The sequence below is a fragment of the Ranitomeya imitator genome, chromosome 6 (genome assembly GCF_032444005.1).
Source record: "Ranitomeya imitator isolate aRanImi1 chromosome 6, aRanImi1.pri, whole genome shotgun sequence".
In the NCBI taxonomy this organism is placed as follows: Eukaryota; Metazoa; Chordata; class Amphibia; order Anura; family Dendrobatidae; genus Ranitomeya; species Ranitomeya imitator.
This window is the reverse complement of record NC_091287.1, coordinates 508147972-508161787: the sequence shown is the minus strand read 5'-3', so window position 1 is coordinate 508161787 and position 13816 is coordinate 508147972.

The following is a 13816-nucleotide window of genomic DNA, read 5'->3' as shown; positions in this document are numbered from 1 at the left end:
CCTGCTGCTTTCAATAAAAATAATTAAATAATAGTTTTCTTTTACCACTCCTGTGGCGAAGTTTCCTCTAGGTGTTTCAAGCGCGCACTCGCCGGCGAATGACAATGACGTCATACGCCGGCAACGTGCTTGCTGACATCAGCTGCCAGCCTCCGATTAGCTGGCGGCTTTAACTATTGCCATGCGGTCCCACACGGCAATAGAGTAACTGAACCTGCGTCTCGGACGCAGGTTCATTTACTGCATTGGCAGAAGCCTGCCACTTGGGCCTTATCAGCAGAAGAGACTGGCCCAATGCGGGCCCCCTCTGCTGATCGGGCCCCATGTGCCAGTCAGGGCAGTAATGCCCTGATGTCGGCCCTGTCTACTGCTACTAGGGTGGGAGCCACATGCCAGCTGCAGCCTTCCCTATGGTATGTGCCCCATATAGATACACAGTATATATAGTTGTAGCATCCACCAAACTGTTTTTCTCCGTTTTTCTTTTAAACAGAACAGTGAAAGCACATTGTGGTCTAACTTCCTCAAGTTTCCTTACTTCAAAAGTAATGGAATGCACATAAGGTGTTGTAAACACCTTATGTGCATTCCATTACTTTTGAAAGGAAACTTGACTCATTTTTACTGACCCATAGTATACTGACCATATACCCTATATTCATGGATTGCTATACTTGCATGATATCTGTATTCCTAGCAATTGATAACAAAGGTAATCATCACTTTCTCATATGTAGAGACTCCAAAAAGCAAGAGGTCATCATCCTAAATCCTTCACTCACCCTTTGTCTAACAGGATAGTCCACTATGGGTGTGAACAGTTTCATTTAATTCCATTCTGCTGGCCAATCAAGGTAGTTATGAGATCAATGTAACTAATGTAAGAAAAACAAATGGATAGGTAACCTCCCTTCTTTCTTATAGACCACTTTTGACAGACTTCAATAGGGCATTCTGAGAGCCCCGGTACTCCATACGATATAACTACCATAAGGTGGACCATACTCTGTATTCCCTTACCTCTATTTATGTGCTTTTCTATCTGCTCCATTTTAACACCATTTCTTATAATCTATGGCCATTTTTTCTTTACATCTTTTCAATCCTCTTGTTTCCTCACCCAATCATTACAACACCACACTTTCACAAGCGGTTTCAGCATGCACACCCGATAACGTTATATAGTAATATCATATGTAGAGTACGTGAGATACTTAAAACGTGTACTTATGTTTTCTTTTATGTATTATTCTTTTCATTTTGTTTGTATTATATGCTATTTTGTGATTGCATATGAACAGATTGTCGTCCTGACGAAGGCTCGTGCCTGAGCCGAAATGTTGTGGAAACCATTCTCTTTTGCACAAGATAAATTTAAAAACTTTGAAAGCAACAGTTCTGTCTTCACGTTTTTGGAGTGTGCCGGGGTAAGATCTTTTGTAATGCCACACAACGAAGTCACGCAAGGCTTACTAATCAGAAGAGGCCCCTAGGATCCCAGCATGTAGTATGAGATACAAAGTGATCTGGTCAGGCGATCACGGACTACCAATGTGGCTGCTGGATCGGGGCCCTAGGAATCTTTTTTTGCTCATCTCTAATTGACATGGTTTTTTGCTTAAAGTTGTTATCTTTAGTTATCGCTAGAGGTCCTAGTTTTGGGACCATCTCCAGAGATCACGCATAAGTATTAGATTTGTGAAAAGTGGTGCTCTGTACCAATGACTAGGAGGGAAATCTCAAGCCAACCATTCTCCCAAATTCATTTACTGCATAATTGCATTGAAGAAAATTTTATACAGAGCGGTGATAAGGTACACGTCACACTACTCTGCTGAAAATCAATGGGACTGAATGGAGGAAGTCCTCTCCAGAGCTTGGTTTACTCCATCAGTCCCATAGATACTGAATAGAGCAGAGCACATACATGACCAATACTCTATACATGCTCCTCCAGATTGAGGACTCAGAGTCTGAATTCTACTGATTATGGGGTCCCAGCAGGGAGGGACCCCCTGTGATCACACATTTATCTCTTACCACATGTATAGGTGTTTTATCATAGGAGAGGCTGTTTCATTTTTGCGATTATTGTGGATTCCAAGGCTGGACCTCCACTTTTTTTGGAATACGGGGATCTCATACAGTAATAGTCTAGGCTTATTTCTAATTTGCACCAAAGATAACTTGTTTTGGGTGCCTGAAATAGAGAAGAGGATTCTTCAAAATGTAACTCCCTAAATATAAAAGAAGACCTGTCACCAGGTCAAAACTTGTCAACTTTTGCTTTTATTTTATTCACGCTACTCCCCTGAGAATGTCTTTTTTTTTAATCTTTTTCAATCCACCATATGGTTTCAGAGATATGGGTCTTTTTATTTATTGCTAAGAGTCAAGTCTTTAGGCTACTCAGCATTATTACCCTGTAAGCAACACCCCCTTGGAAAGACCACAAATATTTGCATATTGTGCACTAAACATAAAGGCCAAAATCTCTGGAAAAGTATGGTGGATTTAAAAACAATAAAAACTGCATACTCAGGGGAGCACAGGGTATAAAATAAGATCAAAATTGGCCACCTATAACCGGGTGACAGGTCCTCTTTCAGAAGGAAATTATAATCTTTTTTCTTCTGTGGTTTTAGTTAACAGAACAGTGAGCAACCCTTTTATTAGACATATTTTCCTGGATCCAAACAGTTGAACTAGCTGTATTACAAATATGGTAAGCTCACTAAAGAAATCAATTTTAAATAAATTTTACAATAGGGTTTCAAATTTTGAATGGTTTACATGTAACATAGTAACATACATAGTAACATAGTTAGTAAGGCCGAAAAAAGACATTTGTCCATCCAGTTCAGCCTATATTCCATCATAATAAATCCCCAGATCTACGTCCTTCTACAGAACCTAATAATTGTATGATACAATATTGTTCTGCTCCAGGAAGACATCCAGACCTCTCTTGAACCCCTCGACTGAGTTCGCCATCACCACCTCCTCAGGCAAGCAATTCCAGATTCTCACTGCCCTAACAGTAAAGAATCCTCTTCTATGTTGGTGGAAAAACCTTCTCTCCTCCAGACACAAAGAATGCCCCCTTGTGCCCGTCACCTTCCTTGGTATAAACAGATCCTCAGCAAGATATTTGTATTGTCCCCTTATATACTTATACATGGTTATTAGATCGCCCCTCAGTCGTCTTTTTTCTGGACTAAATAATCCTAATTTCGCTAATCTATCTGGGTATTGTAGTTCTCCCATCCCCTTTATTAATTTTGTTGCCCTCCTTTGTACTCTCTCTAGTTCCATTATATCCTTCCTGAGCACCGGTGCCCAAAACTGGACACAGTACTCCATGTGCGGTCTAACTAGGGATTTGTACAGAGGCAGTATAATGCTCTCATCATGTGTATCCAGACCTCTTTTAATGCACCCCATGATCCTGTTTGCCTTGGCAGCTGCTGCCTGGCACTGGCTGCTCCAGGTATGTGACAGCTTCTATGTACCACCATATATACTTGGGTACAGAAAGAGTAAAAGAGGTTGTCCATTACTTTTTCATAGATGACCTATCATAGGTCACCAATATTTATCGAGGTTCTCGTCTCTTACTCCCTGGTACATTATATGAGGGTCCTGGCTGATTTGTGTGGGCTTCATCTATGGGTGCGCTATGTCAATCATTGAAGGCTGCATTGTACCGATATCTTTGGTTAGCCAGGATCAGATGTTGGAAAGTTCAATGAGGGAGACCACCAGTCCAAAATAAAGTCTTTGACTAAACAGCCACTTGGTGGGAACTATGTACAATAGATAGTGGGTGCAAAACTTCACTAACGTTTACTTTCCAACACTGAACATTCTCACACAGTCTCTTTACTTCTTCCAAATGTACTTGATCCTGCCTCAAGTTTTGCTGTCTTCACCACCACCCAGCACACTACTAAAGTCCAGTCATATTCCCAACCTGAGTTTCCATGTCCTCTTCCGTCCTAAGGGAACTAGTTTGCCAATATGGCCAGTACTTAGCTTCTCAGCTTGCTGATGCCTTGAAACTTCACCCGGGGTACTTTCTTTGTCTCACATTCTCTGCTCTGTCCTGGCCCGTAAACTCAGCGCCGTACAGATAAGCACCCTGTCCCAGGACCCGTCTCCAATGTATCATTCTGTAGTTCGGCCACTTCTCTCTTTCCATCTCTTTCTTTACTCAGGATCACGCTATCTACTACCTCAATTTCCACTCACATCAGGAACACACACTTCATGCAGCTCTGCTCACTAATAAGACCATAGGTCTGTTTTTAATGTATACAGTGCCCTATCTAACCTCCTGATAGGAAATGTTCTCTGTCCCTTTACAACATCCCCACACGCTATGCATTAGTCCGGTTTCACACTTCCGTCGGCAGTGTTCCATCCTAATGTGTCGCTGAGACGTAGCGACGTATGTTGAGAAAATAGTGTTAAAACGTATGCAATGTTTCCAGTATTTTGGCGGATGTGCCGCCTGATTCCGGGGTAGGGAGGGAGAGGGAGAGAGAGAGACTTTTTCCCGGACTTGAAAATCCTTCCCAGCATGCTCAGAGTGGAAAAACGGGATACGTTGCTGAATTCCTATTTTTCACAGTCAACTACGCATCCTGCTCCCATAGGCTTCCATTATAGGCAGTGACGGGCAGCGCAGGATGCATCTCTGACCGATTTTCCAAAGTGCAGAAAAACGTTACTCTGAACGTTTTCTCCGCCCGACCGACCGTTTTTGGCCAACGGATCCAGTGCATGATGGATGAAGCAGATGGCAATCCGTCACAATCCGTCGCTAATACAAGTCTATGAGAAAAAACAGGATCCTGCAGAAAAAATTGCAGGATCCTGGTTTCTCAACACTTGACGGATTGTGACGGGAAATGAAAGACGGAAGTGTGAAAGAGGCCTTAGTCACAAACATTATCTCTGTCTATACCTACTCACTGTCTGTGACTGGGCAGAACACAGCTTCATCACATGACAATGCAAAACATTAAACAGGCAAACACTATAATGCATCACATCACAACAACGCATGTGTCTTCAATGTGGGCAATATGTACATTTTCTTACAAGTAGTAGGACCTCCAGTTGGTGTTAAGCAGCTCCTAAAAGTAGCTAGCTTAACTTTGCATTGCTACTACTGTATATACTACCATTATATCTATGCCATTCTCATGAGTCCATGTGTTGGTTTGTACATTGCTTCTAAAACATTACTCACTCTGCTATTTTCATTTTTATAATTTTTATAACACAATGCATAAACAGCATATAATACATGGGCATATGGAAAAACAGATAGATAGCACACATCTGAAGTTACACAATGAGTGTAGGTTACATTTAGTGATGAGCGAACATGTTCGGATTAGGTGTTATCCGAGCATGGTCGTGTGCTAGCCGAGTGTCTTCTGCGTGCTCGAATAATATGTTAGAGTCCCCACGGCTGCATGTCTGATGGCTGTTCGATAGCTCCAACACTTGGAGGGATTGCCTAGCAAACAGTCAATGCCTGCATTTGTTGGTGGGCATGCAGCCGCAGAGACTCTAACATATTTTTCGAGCATGCCGAAGACACTCGGTTAGCACCCAAGCATGGCGGATAACACCTTATCTGAGCACATTCGCTCATCACTAGTTATATTACATTAGCAAAATTTGCTGGGAAGATTCATTTTCTTTAACAAAAAAAAAGATGAGAATAAAACAGGTCACCAATCAAATTAATGAATGTATTGTCCAGCTTGTATTCTCCAGTTTTTACTTATTGCCTTTTGATGGCTGCCTGGGTTACTTACATGTGTGTATGCTTATAAGATTGGCAGCTCGGTGCCTTCCTGCGGTGCTTAATACAAAACAGCTTTATACGAATATTTCCATCGGAGCAGATATGTTATCATAACGACATTCCTATTCCAATTTTGCTATATCACTTCTCTAAACAAGATGTGGAATAAATCAATGCCCCGATCTTCGACTGTATTCTCATATTCACAGAACACATTGCATATTCTCAGACTCTAAACATATCTGACTAATGTAGTAAGAGCCTGGACCTGAATATAACTCTATTATCTAAACCAGTGTTTTTGTGAAAGCATGTCATTCCCAAAAATGCGGAACTGTTGTGATCTCCAGTAATTCTCCATTTTGATCATGGGGAGAAGTGTCCCGTTTGAGAGCTTGCCACATATGTAACATGGAACATTCTTGATGAGTCACAAGAAGCTTTCTCTATCTTGGAGTCAAATGGGAACATTTGTCTTGGTTTCTGTGACCCAATTGGTGCAGAGACCTTGTATGTGTACCCAAACTTTCGGAGCTGCTCTTTGCATCTAAAATACAGCGCACCCACATAGTCAACAATCGTAGACAGTGATTGGAATCAATATTAGGCATTCTGAGACTTAGGGTTTCCTAGGCAGAGTTTGTAGATTATTTGGGGGTTTTATGGGCAGAAAAATGTAACTACTGTAGAACATTAAGGCTACTTTCACACTAGCGTCGTACTCGGCCTGTCACAGTGCGTCGGGCCGACGTACCGACGCTAGCAGTGAATGCGCCGCACAACGGGGCAGCGGATGCATTTTTCCAGCGCATCCGCTGCCCCATTGTGAGGTGCGGGGAGGTGGGGGCGGAGTTCCGGCCACACATGCGCGGTCGGAAATGGCGGACCGTCGGCAGCAAAAAACATTATATGTAACGTTTTTTGCTCCCGGCGGTCCGCCACAACATGGCGCAACCGTCGCACGACGGTTGCGACATGTGTCAATGCGTCGCAATGCGTCGCTAATGTTAGTCTATGGGGCAAAAACGCATCCTGCAGACAACTTTGCAGGATGCGTTTTTTTCCCATAAACGACGCATTGCGACGTTTTGAAAAAAACGCTAGTGTGAAAGTAGCCTAAGGGTATGTGAACTCACAGAATATTTGCAGCAGATTTTCCTGCACCAAGACCAGAGTGTGGGCAAGAAAATGCTGTGTAAAAAAACGCACATTTTTTATTTGTTTTTGCTTGCGTTTTGTTCTCATTCATTTAAATGGGTAAAAAAAAAAAGCTAAAAGTATTGACATGCAAATTATTGAAAAAACGCTTCAATGGTTCAAATCCGCAAAGAAAATATTAAGTAGTGTATGCATATGATTTCAGAAATCTCATTCACTTTGCTGGTACTGTAAAAAACTGTATTTTTTACCTTTGAAGAACGTGCAGAAAAAATGCTGCATGTGAACAAACCCTAATACACCTTTAGGCACCCATGCAGGGAATAAGTGTGTATGCAGCCTATGAACAATTGATAAACGTAGAAATTGTTATCATTCAAACTTACAACAATTAATGGGATGAATTAATCAAGAATGCCAGTCCTGCTCCAGGGTGTACTGGAATAAGAGCTGCCAAAATCATCAAAAGGCATGAGCAACTTAATGAACTCGGGACATTTTCCACTCCCAAACTACGGCATCAGAAGCCTGGAGTACATTTCTGTAGCAATTTAGAACTGAAAGCAGCAAAATGATTACCCAACTTTGATTTGCTCAACAATTTTGTGAGAGTTCAAATGGTTTTATGCCAGAGTTATGGTATAAACTGTTTGCTAAATTGGCCTCAGTGTGTTTTTTTCCACTTATTAGATTCAGCATACATCAAGCTATAATATTACTGCAACTTTTTAGAAACCCTGCTCTCACTGAAAACACTTAATTATGAACCATGAAAGCCATCAGAGGTTCACAGCTAAAATTTAGAAATAGGATTCATGAGGTAAAACTGATGAAAAATAGCCAGAAATAATGTAATTCATAGTACTTAATCATGGTTGTTAATGAGTTATTTGTCAAGCTAATGTTTGCTATGTGTGTATATTTTTTATCTTATATTGATTTTCTTAGTAAGTATTAGCTATTATTTAGTGTATAATAGTTCTAAACATTCTGCTGCTACTTTGTAACAAGCAGTCTGGAGACAGGCTGTCAAGGCATTGTTGCAGGATACCTTGGGGCTCCTTCCCTATCCCTAAAGCTAGGGGTACCCTAGCTATCCCTGCTCCCCGGATTACTCTGATGGTGAATATGCCGGGCCACATGCATTGCTAAGCTCCTAAATCAGCACTTATTTGTTCCCTCCCTGACCCAGGGAATTGGGGAGTTGTAGCGTATAAGAATACACAAACCAGGCAACCAGACTAACAAGTGAAGACGTACAGGAATAAATAAAAATACCAATCATACAAATATGTACTCACAAACAACAGAGTGGAACACCAGGAAGTAAAGGAAGGGAAGGAAAAACCAAATAGGAGAGGATGAGGATATACACACAGACAAATCATCAAGCAACAGTTTTCTAAACAACACAGCACTACAAATGCCTCCTCAAACAACCAACACTTCCATCTCCAGAACCAAGCAGTATGTAACTAGCACTGGCAATCCCTGATTGCCAGAGGCAAGTATATATAGCAGAGGGGAATGGCCAACACTAAACAGCTTATATCATCAAAGCAGGAAAGCGCCAGAAGCTTTCAACTGAACAAATTTATCCTGGACTGTTTAATATGATGGTTAAGTGCTTCTAATCGGTGCAGGAGTATGTGAAATCAGACAGCTCAGACTTCTGGCCCCTCTCTGTCACGGAAAACCCATGACACAGGCTGCCAGTTCTATTGTCTTATGATGTACAATATAATTGAAGACAACATTGAGGCTGGAAGAACAGTACAGGAGAACACATGTGAGTGAAGTGCTCTGTAGGGATAGAAAAATATAATAGTAAATTGCACCGTTCTAGAGCTCAGGATAAGTTTACAATTATAAACAGAGCCTGTAGAGGGCAAACTTGCTGCTTCTTGGCATAGTTGACTTCTGCAAGGGCAACTTAAAATGGTTGTCCGGTGGGGACAAGTTTTCACATATTTCCAAACTAGGTGATAATTAGAGGATTGTCAGAGGTCTTACCATTGGGACCCACACCGATTGGCAAAATGGGGCACTTTTATCCCTGTTAGAATGGAGCAGGAAAGCGCATGCTTGACTCTTTACTTATTCCCTATGGGGCTGCCAAAGCACTGCACTCGGCAAACTTAAAAATAATTAATGAAACATTGGTCAGGTGACTAATTTGCCACTCCATTATGTAACAGGGATATAAGTGCCCAATTGGGGATAAAAATTCCCTGTTTTACAGATTGGACCCAGCGGTCAAACTCCCACATGTCAGTAAGCTATTTCCTACCCTTTAGTAAATGATAAATTGTTTTAACTGGACAACCCCTGTAAAAAAAACACGACTTGGAGCCAATTAAGTATCCATCAAGAATTTTATACTTTTTATTGGGTCAGCTGTCTAAATTATCAAGAAAAATGGAAAAACAAAATAGATGCTCTCACCAGTTCTATGACTGTTTCTGTTCCATAACGTCAATCTTGGAGAACTGTTTTAGGTGCAATCAAACAAGAAAATGTACAATGGTTCCCATACTCTTTTCAATAAACGAAATATGTTTTGAAGATATCATCATTCTCAATATATTTTTTTTGATGGCTATATAAAAACTTGGGCCAAAAAGAGAGAGAAGTGCATGTTTCCAGAGAGCAGCAAAGAGTAAATACAAGACCCTAGAGAGGCAGCACTGGAACAACCCCAAGGCTCCACTGGATAATGGTAAGAGTTCAGCTGTCATAAAAGAAACAGATTGTTGCTTTTTTTGTTCTTACTTTCGTTATATTTTCTTTCATTTTTTTATCATTGGCCTTAAAATCCTCTAGCCATGTAACAGATGTCAGAACTGTAAATCATACATAACCAGATATCCCATAAGTGAAGCCATACAGTATGTGACATGACATCAGAACAATTTATTTGTAATGTTTTAACAATTTTGAAAAAATTTTGAAACATTCATCTTTTTTTACGGTGTTTTTTTTTTACATTTTGTTATTTACAGCTTGTAATATTCTCCCACATTGAAGAGAAAATATATAGATTTCACTTACTGAAAAAGCTGTGTCACCAGGGCTGTCACTGACAGATTCATTGCCTGTCACCCAGCCTGGAAAATATTAAGTGACAGTTTTTCTATGTGGCACTTCTAAAAAAAAATTGTGATCCTATGCCATGAAACAGTCTAAGTATCATGTCAGTCGGATCCTGGCTTATCTGATCGGTGTGTAACATGGTATACAATTATTGATTTTTATTTAATGTGGATTTGATTTGTTTTGAAAAATTACAAACTTATCCAAGAGTCTTGTAGACAAATATCTAGAAGCCTCTCGAACAGTAGTACTGGATCTTGTGCATGAACGCAGAATGCTTCGTCATCTGTCTGAACCAGTGGCACCCTTAGGGGCAGGAACTGGGTGTATAAGGGACGGGTCCTTTATGAAAGAGGCTAGGTAATTGAAAAAAAATATTGTGCCACACTCTATAACCTCCTGCTAATCTGTAATCTTCCATCTAAACCCCACAACCATAGAACTGCATCTATTCACCCCATTCCTTCTTCCAAAGACCGAAATCCATCATTGATGATCTGTAAACATCATTGCCAAAATAATCTAGTAAGGGACTTGTATTGTCACATGTTGGATTATTGGAATTTTCAAATCAACATCTGCCAGATTACTGGACTTTACTGTAGTAATCGTAAATAATCATTTATACTGTAGACAATAGTCAACATTTCAAAGCCAACCATGCGATAAGTTGGTTACTTCTTCATACTTGATGAGCATTGTCCAAAGGGCTAGTTGACCTGTGATTACAGCAGTGTTTCTCAACTCCAGTCCTCAAGACCCACCAACAGGTCATGTTTTCAGGATTTCCTTAGTATTGCACAGGTGATGGAATTTATGCTTGAGCAGGTGATGAAATTACCATGTGTGCAATGCTAAGGATATCCTGAAAACTTGACCCGTTGGTGGGTCTTGAGGACTGGAGTTGAGAAACACTGGATTACAGGTTCCTGAGATGACAAGCTGGTATTTATCTACACCTAAAGTGGTGCTGGGAAGCATAATATCTTTGTAGAATAATTTAAAGCTTTCAGTAGATACATGCATGATTGTGGTGGCATGTCAACTGGGTCGCCTACTGATCCCGAGAAGTCCTGTGTAAATATACCTGCAAATATACCTATAGTGCCCATTTGTGACCACTGTTCATGATCCCCTCTGCTATTATTATTATTATTGTTATTATTTATTATTATAGCGCCATTTATTCCATGGTGCTTTACATGTGAGGAGGGGTATACATAATAAAAACAGGTACTATAATCTTAAACAATACAAGTCACTCACAACTGGTGCAGGAGGAGAGAGGACCCTGCCCGCGAAGGATCACAATCTATAAGGGATGGGTGAGAATACAGTAGGCGAGGGTAGAGCTGGTCATGCAGCGGTTTGGTCGATCGGTGGTTACTGCAGGTGTAGGTTTGTCGGAAGAGGTAGGTCTTCAGGCTCTTTTTGAAGGTTTCGATAGTAGGTGAGAGTCTGATGTGTTGTGGTAGAGAGTTCCAGAGATGGGGTGATGCGCGAGAGAAATCTTGTATGCGATTGTGGGAAGAGGAGATAAAAGGGGAGTCTCCTCGCAGTCAGATCCCAAAAGAATATATATTTATCTATAATATATCAACCCCTTCCCAACATGTGCCATCCATGCACAGTGCATATTAGGTGTGGGTGGTAGAAACGGTCTCAAGGGCTGAGCCTGCTCCACATGAATGGTAAATGACAGCAGTCTTATACATCAGGCATATACCTGTATCAGCTACAACCACGGACACCTACAATCTCTGCTGTTTAACCATATAGATGCCACTGTCAATCACTAATACATATATAGTTGAGCAGATGCACGCGGTCCGATTCAGACACAGCTGAGCTCCGCATAGAGAAGGCATAGACGGTTTAGTTCCATCGCTGTGTATACAGAGCTGAACATGAGCTGTGTATGCAGTAATAGGAAGCACTACTTTCACTTCCTCCTCCAGACTCAGTGGCCATATCCTATGAGACTTATTTAGATTTGCTATGCAGCCAGGAGCTGAATTTCCTCTGTAACTGGGGCTAATATACCAGCCCAGTTACAGGGAAAATCAGATTAAAAATATATGAATATTCAAATGAGAAAAACTTTACACCTCTTTAATCTGAAAAGGAAAACGAGCGTGGTCAGGAATGGGGCCAAACTTAATGTCGCCATCTTCAGTTACTTACATGTTGTGCTCTACCATATGGCCAGTACAACTCATAAACAGTATTTTCCAAGACATTGCAAAGCACGCCTTATAATTTACAGTTTTCCTAAAATACATTTGTCGCAATAAATATAAATTTACTATTCTTGAACGCATCGTACATTATAATTAGTATCATAATCATCTCTCTTATTGGTTTATTTGTGCAGTGTTATATTTTGGGTCAAAGCCTGCTCCCTTCTTAGACTATATATACAGATATTTGATTAAACACAGTATACACAGATTAGGACATATGTGAACTTACACCAGCAGTATTATTTGCTCTGCATTGTCCCACTATTTCTCATGCTTGAGTGTGAGGCTTAATACTGTAACTTTTCCAGATGTTTCCTTCATATATTGAGTGTTCTTACAAGTCACATTACAAATAATATTCTTTAGGTCACACATATGAGCATAGAGGGCCACAAATTACGGATATTATCAGATACAGCTAAACTGTAGCGTTTTATGGGTGTGCTGGTAGAATAGAATCTAGGATTCAAATAGGATATCATAGTTACAAAGAAAAATTGTGACTTCAAATTGTAATTAATGAATGGTAAAAGGGATAGGCTAAATGCTAAACTTGTGATCCGCAATGTCAAAATCATGCATGGCCATGTCGCGGTTGCTGGGTACACATGAATTGTCCAGGGGCCGCGCTTAGTAACCCGATGTTTACCCTGGTAACCATTGTAAATGTAAAAAAAAAAAAACATTACATACTTACATTCCGGTGTCTGTCGCGTCCCCCGGCGTCAGCTTCCCTGCACTGTGTAAGCGCTGGCCGTAAAGCAGAGCGGTGACATCACCGCTTTACGGCCGGCCAGCGCTGACACAGTGCAGGGAAGCTGACGCCGGGGGACGCAACAGACACCCCGGAATGTAAGTATGTAGTATTTTTTTTTTTTTACGTTTACGCTGGTAACCAGGGTAAACATCGGGTTACTAAGCGCGGCCCTGCGCTTAGTAACCTGATGTTTACCCTGGTGACCAGTGAACACATCGCTGGATCGGTGTCACACATGCCGATTCAGCGATGTCAGCGGGTGATCCAGTGACAAAATAAAGTTCTGGCCTTCTAGCTCCGACCAGCGATGTCACAGCAGGATCCTGATCGCTGTTGCGTGTCAAACACAACGATATCACTATCCAGGACGCTGCAACATCACGGATCGCTATCGTTATCGTTCTAAAGTTGCTCAGTGTGAAGGTACCTTTACAGCTCTGTGGCCGCTCTCCCTTTTTCCTGTCCTCTTGTCACTGACTGACAGGTCACTCTTCTCTTAGTGACCTGCTCCCTCGCCCAAGGTCCTGCACAAATACCATTATTCCAGGGTGTTGCCCCTTGGAATGACAATACTTGCATGAGATATCGGACGAGGGAGCAGATGAGAGAGAAGTACCTTATGTGGCCTATTGTAAAGAAGAGGCCTAAAGTTGAATCTCTCTAAAATTTGATTCAGGCAGGTTCACTCAATTTGGTCTGGTAGATTCAATGTGCTTCGAATAACATCTGTGTAATTGAAAT